This window comes from Triticum dicoccoides, chromosome 6B (assembly GCF_002162155.2).
Source record: "Triticum dicoccoides isolate Atlit2015 ecotype Zavitan chromosome 6B, WEW_v2.0, whole genome shotgun sequence".
NCBI lineage: Eukaryota > Viridiplantae > Streptophyta > Magnoliopsida > Poales > Poaceae > Triticum > Triticum dicoccoides.
Window position 1 is genome coordinate 113811729 of NC_041391.1, and position 8445 is coordinate 113820173.

At 44.7% G+C, this 8445-nt stretch overlaps 1 long non-coding RNA gene across 1 annotated transcript; it reads left to right on the plus strand.

Moving 5' to 3' along the window:
- The first annotated feature begins 2647 nt into the window (after positions 1 to 2647).
- On the plus strand, positions 2648 to 6460 carry LOC119326754. Its single transcript, XR_005158152.1, has 3 exons — positions 2648 to 2984; positions 5247 to 5361; positions 6172 to 6460. It is a non-coding gene; the product is annotated as an uncharacterized LOC119326754 (long non-coding RNA).
- The last annotated feature ends 1985 nt before the right edge of the window (positions 6461 to 8445 follow it).

The window sequence follows — 8445 nt, forward strand, 5'->3', positions numbered from 1 at the left end:
ACTAGTCTCAAAGATCTTCAATCCATGTGATGCTCATGAAATCCTGAACATCAGAATCCCAACAAGAGAAACTGAAGATTGCATAGCATGGCATTTCGAAAAGTCAGGCATCTTCACAGTGAAGAGTGCGTACAAGTTGGCCATGGCTCTGAAGGAATCGGGGGAACAATCATACAGCTCGACGGCTAACTCAAATGATAGGAGCTCATGGGATCTCATTTGGAAAGCGAAAATTCCGGGGAAAGTTAAAATTTTCGCTTGGAGAGTTGCGACTAACACCTTGGCCACGAAGGTGAATAAATGCAAACATACACTTGTACACGACAAGAGGTGTGCCATATGTGGCAATGCTAACGAAGATGAGTTTCATGCAGTGGTGCAATGCACACAAAGCAAAGCATTGAGGTATATGATGAGAGACCACTGGAACCTTCCGAAAGAACAAGCTTTCAGATATACAGGTGAAGATTGGCTGCAAGTATTGCTTAATACGTATGACGCGGAAACGTGTAGCAAAATTCTGCTCCTGCTATGGCGTGCATGGTTCCTGCATGATAACATAGTACACGGAAACGGCAAACAACCGGTCTCGGCATCAGTGGGATTCCTAGTCAGATATGAACAAGAAGTCAAGGAGGCCCACATTCGGTCGGAATGTGTGAAAGGAACCTGTGTTATAAATCAGTTTGGGGATCAAAACCTACCTCCTCTGGAGCAAGAACCTGCGCGCTGGTTATGCCCACCTGAGGGGACGATCAAATTAAATAATGATGCTGGTTTCGATGCAGTCTCGGGGCGCAGCACATGTGGCGCGGTTGCGAGAGACCACCGGGGACTGCCTATCCTATCGGTGGGCTGCATGCACTACACCACGACACTGCATTCCCTACGGACGTGTGTTGGAAAAAGTCAGTATCGCCGACCGACGGTTGGTCAGAAAAACTTGCGGCAGACAGACGGTAGGGGAAACATGCGAACAGTTACAGACAATCGATCGGGATTATGAAAATATTTACTGTCGAACGATCGGTTGGGAAAGCTCTTGTGCTCATCGCTTCTTCGGTCGGGAAATAATGTCGACCAACCATCTGTTACAATTGGGCTTGTGCGCGCGCGCAGGAATTAAAGTTAGCGCCAACATTTGACCCAAGCCCGCGAAGTTTTCCCCCTCTGCAGCGAAGTCACCGCACGCGCGAGCCAAATCCCTAGTTTCCCCTTCCTCATTCCCCACGCCAGCCGCCCTGGGCTCCCGCCGCCGGCACCTCCCTGTCGCTCCCGCACCTGCTAGCCTGCCGCCCCACGCCGCCTTCCCCCACGCGCCTGAACCTTCCTCTGACCAGGTGCTCTCTCTGCTCGAACCCTCGTCGTCACGGAGGGCGCCGAGCAGATCTCGGGGAAGATAGGGCTCAACCTACTGCAGAGGAGCGATGCCTTGTACTGGAAGACCATGCTGGCTGTGGCGAAGCACTCCCTGAAGGTGCTGCTGCTCGTGATGTCCAACCCCATCTCCGTTTCCACCTACCTTTCCTAGAAGCTTTCAGTGTTGGGTTCCTGGTGAGCGGCGTCATCAGTTCGAGCACCAACCACATTGTAATCCACATGCAGCTTCTAGGTTCAGGCTTTGGGTAAGATCTCTCTCCGTCGTATGGTCTCGCTCCTCCCCTCTCTGTCTGAAGTGTGTAGCCCCATGGATTTAACCTTTTGGGATTTTGATGCGTGGATTTGATTCAATGGACTGCTCCCTATTTACTACAGGATGAAGGAACATAGCACATCGTTGCTGAATTTGGAGTTATATTCATTAACAAGGGAAGGGGAAGCAAGCAGTAAGCATAGCACAAAGTTGTTAAATTTGGAGTTATACCACATCTCACATATATAGGTCCGTCTTATTATGTACGTTTACATACATATGCATCTGGAAATCCAAGCTAATTCATAAACTTCAAAGCTAGTGAGGTACGGGAAGTTTGTATGTCCCCATGGTCTGTAGTGAAAGGATTAGGATGTCCTTCTATTGGTTAGTAAATAGTGAAATGATGATTATATCTACTTTTGTTGAGTTTTTGCAAAACACTTATGTTCGTGTAGATAAACTCATGAGATGCTCTCTGGCTAGTTATGCGGTTATGTGCGTAATTGATGGTTTTGTTAGGTTGCTTCCTTTTTATGTTTTCTTCTTCTCCGGGTAAACTAGACAATCATTTCCTTGGCTAGTTTCTTTATCACTTGTAACCACGAAGAAATGATAAGGAATTTTCAGCATGAATTAAGATAAGGACCATAATTTCACCTGGTAGGAAAAATATATGAACCATGGATTTCTGTTCCATGGCCAGCAAACTATTAGTTGGTAGACATATAACATGCTCATTTTCTGCTGTAACTACTTTGAACAAGTGTCTTCACAATGATTGAATTAAAGGTTTCCTTAGACGTCTCTTAACCTTCCTGGGTCACATCTTTGAGATGAAATATTACAATTCTCAAGATAATATTTTTATCATTTGTTGAGTTTTTGTGTGGTAAAGTTCAACCGCTCAGAAATTAGTTGTTTGTTCCCGTGCTTCTGCTGAAGTTTGTTATCATATATTTTTTTAAATCTTGATCTAACAATGTTGTCTTGCTTGCTAATCAGGTACCAAAGCTGGGACAACTTTGAGATGCGGGTGCACAAGAGGGTGATCGACCTTGTCAACTCCTTGGACGTTCTCAAGCAGATCACCATTGAGAGGTTGAGATGACCATTAACAACGAGTAACTGTTGTGAAGGTAGCCAAGGACATGCAGATGCTGGTGATGGGCTCTGTTAGGATGCCCACGTAGGTGCTCAACATCACCACTGGGAAGTCCCCCTGTGGCGCAAGGTGAGCTGGAAGTGGTGGTGCACCGCCTTGCTTATGGCGCCAATGAGATGGTGGGGTTGTTGCCCCGTGACGTCGGCGTCAGCTCCCACGACTCCATCACCAGCTACCACTACGTGGGTGAGTCACTGGTCTCTCCTTCCTCCTCTATCTGCTCTGGCACATCTAGCCTTTGAGCATAGTGATTTACTGTCAAGTGATTCTTTTTCATGTCTCTTGGAATATGATAACAAACACCGATGTAAAGATGAAATATTTGTCATGTTAAATAGGTCGCTGTTACTCATCCAAAAAGGTTGGTGTTTAAGAACTTGTTACTTTGTTGGATATTGATTGTATGCCACTACACCCGCAGAAATTTCCCTGAATCTCTCAGATGAAAAAATATCGTGAATAAATACCACAGTAGCTTATTAGAAGAAAAATATTGTGGCTTTGGCCTTGCTTTTTGTGCAACAATGTAACACATTTTTTGGACATCGGGCACTATATGTGTTCATCTCCGTATTGACCTGCTTCACATTTGTGACTGAACTAATTGTGCTCATATCTATTGATGCCCATATCTTTGTTCCAATTAGTTTAGAGGTAGAAGGTCAACATGATACCTGAAAAAAATGGTTAATATGATAGGCGGTAGGGCTGGAAAAAAAGCTCGAAGCTCGCGAGCTAAACAAGTAGCTCGTGACTCGGCTCGAATCGACTCGAACTCGAAGAATAACGAGTCGAGCCGAGTTTTAGTTTAAGATCGTTTATAGACCAAGTTAAACGAGCCAATCTCACGAGTACTCGTGTAACTCGTTAGGCTCGATACAATAGATCAGCCACTCCCAATACAAAGAAAGATTAGCCACTAAACAGCCTACGTCCCAGGCACACAACTCAAGGCCGAGCATTTGAAGGCCTAGCCTCCTAGGAGACTCATGCGTTACAAGAAAATTACAATTGTATAGTGATATATATGTTTAATATATACAAAATAATTTTTATCATATTTGAGGGCTTTATGTTTATATCTTAAACAAGCTTAACAAGCTAAACGAGCCAGCTCGCGAGTTATACGAGTCGAGCTAATCTTGGGTTTGAGCTCGTTATAGTAACGAGTCGAGTCGAGCTAGCTCGTTAACGAAACAAGCTCTAGTGAGTCAAGCCGAGCTGGCTCGACTCGGCTCGAATTCCAGCCCTAATAGGCGGCAAAGGCTCTTCTTTGTCTCTTGCGATCTTTGCCTGAAGAGGTGCTTGATTAGCTTGCAAACAATTACCCGTCAGCAGGTGCTCAAAATATCACGTATTGTTCAATCATGTCTAACAAGTGCTTTTGAACAATTAAAGGAACACGAAAAACAAGACAATCATTTATCTAACTTATTAATTAGGTAACATGGTACCATTTTGCTCTAAGGCTTTTCACCATCAGTTTTCAGGTCGACGTGGTGAGCTTTATTTGTGCAGAGAAATCTGTAGCATGCAGATTCTCCTTATCAACCCCATCAGTAGATTCACCAAACAACAAAGCAGACTTGAATCCAACTGAGTCAACTAAATGTGTGGTCTTATCAATCCATGTATGGCTGCCAGGTCGTGGAATCAGATAAAACAGAGTACATTTCCATTGCTCTTTCTATAAAGAGGGGGAGAAGGAATGCTTGCCTAGCTCTATACTCTAGAGAAGCTAACTGACCTGAAAGTCAATTTCACCAATAAGGTTAATTTTGAGTGCCTTTAGTAGGACTAGGCCTGGGAGGCATCCGAGAATGCAGGCCTTCATGATCTTCATGTGTCAGGTCATCGGTGTTTGTTCATCTAGAGACAACCGTATTACAAGGCTCCCAATAGCATTCCATTTCACTTCTCTGCGAAATACGTGTAATTTCGTTCCAGTCCTTCCTCTTAGAAAAATATGGTGAACAAAAATGTGTCATTTCTACTACACACCAATGATGTCCTGGAGCTGGGCGGTGCAGCTCTAGAACTCTGGTCAAACTGGCTGAGAAAATAGGACAAATAGGAAGCTGCAGCCCAAATGAATTTTCGCAGTAAATTTGTCATCTTCTGTTCCCGTTGAAGCACTCACAACTCTCTGCAAAAACGAGCCACTCTTCTTGTTGAAGGGGGAGCCCCTCATCTTTTGCATCTTCTCTTTTTCTCTGGAGAAGCGCCAGAACTGTCATCATTAGGCTTTGAATATTTCTTCTGTCAGTTCATGCCTCATGCTTTCCCTCTCAGCTGGCGCCTTACTAGAATTGTAGAATTCTCACAAATACAAGAGTCTACATTTAATCTCCGTGCTCTGAGAACAAGAACTTCAGCTTATTTAACCCTGCTATGGAATAAATAGCTCCAGGATCATAATTAGCCTTTTCTTTTTCTTTATTTGTTCAGGGCACTTGTGCACAAGGATTCCTGGTTCCAGCTACTCGGGGCACTTGTGAACGTATTGGATTACTGGTGCGTTATGCAAACAGCGGATGATCTGCTACTCCTATAGATGAGTAAGGTATTTATACTGTATTTATTTCTTGCGATCACATCTGTACATTCAGCAGTATATGTTTTAAGTTCATTCTTATGACCCAACTTCAGATAGGCTAGTCTTCTGTACGCACTCCAGTTTTTATGCCTATGCCAATTGAGTAATCTATCTTATTTATTTTTAATGAGAAGAAACATATGCTTTTGCTGACCTATCAGCTCCTTATGGAGATTGTGGGCCAGTTGGGGTAATCTTAGCTAAGGATCAGCGTTTGTGTTAACACATGGTTATTGACTTCTCTATATTTATTATTATATGTATTTTTGAGAATGAGATGCTCCTCTGTGTTGGCGTTTTGGTACTGTTGTCCAGTTCTGCGCAATAGCAGCTCAATATGCTTTTGGTGCGTTGGGTTTGGCTTGGACACTTGGGTAACTGCTAATGCTTACCTACTCCTAGTCCATGTTATAGCTGCTCTTACCTAGTTTCACATATGACACTTTATGTAGTTCACATTGTTATTTTAATGGTTGCATGTTCTGATTGTATGCCTTTGGTGATATTTTTTCTAGTCTTTGGTATGAAGCTAGCTAAGAGCTTCTATTATTTATAGAGACTACTGTGTAAGCAGTCAACACATTTACATGTAAATATTTTAAGATATGGTATGAAGCTAGCTAAGCGCTTCTATTATTTCTAGTAGCATCATGTGATTGACTGAACAAAAAAAAGGATTGCACTGACATATGGAATGTTTGCAAATTTTAAAGAAAAAACAAAGAAAATGCAGTTTCTGATAGTGTATTATAACCGAGACATGTTTAAGTTTTGTAGGAAGCAAACAAAAGGACTGCACCCACAAGGAACCGTGAGGCCAGCGATCCGCGTCAACTGCATGTTTTAGCTTTCATTGTGTACAAATAACATCTCAGACTTGTATCTTTTAGCTATCTCTTTCTGAACATGATGCATGGTGTCTTGGTGGATATCTTTAGAACAGACTGAAGTATATGTATGTGATGATTAGTTAATGAAACAAAAATGTTTGGTGCACCTGATGTGAATCTGTGATGTATGGTGTCTTGGTGATTTCATTATATGTATGTTATAATCAGTACCATAAGTTAACTAAAGTTGTGGTTGGCTAAAGAAAATGTTGATGAACTATTGGTCGGCAAAACAAAACACCATCTGATTGTTGGTCGGCAAAGGCTCATGAGAGGGCCAACAGAAAGTCGGTCGGTAATACAAACGCCGTCAGACAGTCGGTCGGGAAAAGCTGCTAACAGAAAGTTGGTCAGCAAAAAATACTATCAGACAGTCGGTCGGGAAAGTTTTTCAATAGCCGTCAAACTGCCGGTCGGCAAAGATAAGTCGGTCGGGAAAGGGTTTTCCCGTCTGGACTTTCTCCAACAGACTGTGTCGGTCGGGAATACTCTTTCCCAACCGACTGTTTGTCGGCAGAAGTTGTTTTCCCGACCAACCTGGTTGTTGGAAATGCAGTGTCATGGTGTAGTGATGCTGGATCATTGCCAATCGGCCGAGGAGGCAGAAGGATTGGCAGCTCTGACGGGTCTCAGGGAGATGTCGAAACATCATGTTGGCTCTGACGGGTCCAGCGATCCGGAGATCCGATTCGGGCCTCTATTTCGTTTGCCAATCCTGTGTCGACTGACCGTCCTTCAGCGTCGATTGCTCAAGTCCCTGCTTCGCCTGCGCAGCTCCATGCTTTAGATCCTGTGATTGCTCCGACTGTACTACCGTCATCGCTCTTTGCTGCTCATCATACCCCATATGACCCGGTGGGTGCAGCCAAGGAAGCTATACTCCAAGCAGGCCTTATGATGGATTAGATGAAGGTGGTGCACGAGGCCAGCCAGACTGCCTATAATGCCAGCTCTACTCTGCACATTAATGTCAAGGTCAGTTGATTTCCGACTGATCTTCCAGTTTGATTTTTGCCCTGCTACGATATAGTAGTTGTAAGCTGCTGATTCATTATCCGTAAGATGTCCATGGATGAGTATTTTGGAACCTTTTATGTGCATCTATCATGAGTCTGCACTTTACATCAAATCACCCACTGGGTGTTTTAACTTATTGTTGAATAGTTCTTCCACTTGAGTCAACTAAGTTGAGTCGAGTTTATCTCTGAACCAGTGGGGGCACGCAAAGTGCACCCACTGGGTGTAGTCCCCGAGACTGCCGTCGGATGTTTGATTCGATGGGGGTCTTTGTTGAATGTCTCTTCATTGTTCTTTCACTCGGCGGAATAGTTTGATCCGAGTGGGTTCCAGACCAGTGGTGGCACGCAGAGTGCACCCACTGGGTGTAGTCTCGACCACAGTCGACTGCGGGCAGTCGGTCGGGGTCTAAGAATCTCTCCTTTTTTTGCATACTCACGCTGGGCAGATCATGCTGAGTAGTAAACCGGACTAGTGGTGTCGGGGATATACCCCGCGGTGTAAACCGGCCGGAAGTTTAACCCGGCCGGACCGGACGACTCACTGGTAACCCGCCCGGTCTTGACGGTTCATTCGTAACCCGGCGGGCGGGTCAGATGGATGACGAGGCCCATGGCCCAGAAGACCGGTTCACGTTTAACGGTGGGCCGGTTTATGAGGAAAGCGTAAGGACTATTCTCCTACAAAGGAAGCAAGACTAGGACTCCACTTATAATAAAGTAATCCTAATCCAACTAGGACTAGTCATGTAAACCGCCCCTTCAACATATATAAGGAGGGGCAGGGCTCCCCAAGAGGGACAAGTTACAGGCTACAAGCAAGAGAAACAATCTTAGGACTAGACACAAAGAGGAGAGCCGGTTTACGGCGACTCCCTCATGATGATAATGAGACCTAGCCTCAAACAGCATGTAGGGCTATTACCGGATGATGTTTCCCGGGGCCCGAAGCTGTCTAAATCCTTGTCTTGCGTGTTGATCCGCCCTGCGTCTCTCGTCCCACTCAATCCCTCTCAAGCTACCACATAGATGCGTTGGCCACGCGACTAAGTCCTGACACTAAGGACATCTACCGTGACAAATCCACGACAGTTGGCGCCCACCGTGGGGCTTGCGCACGATGGTGATGAGTTCTTGGAGGAATC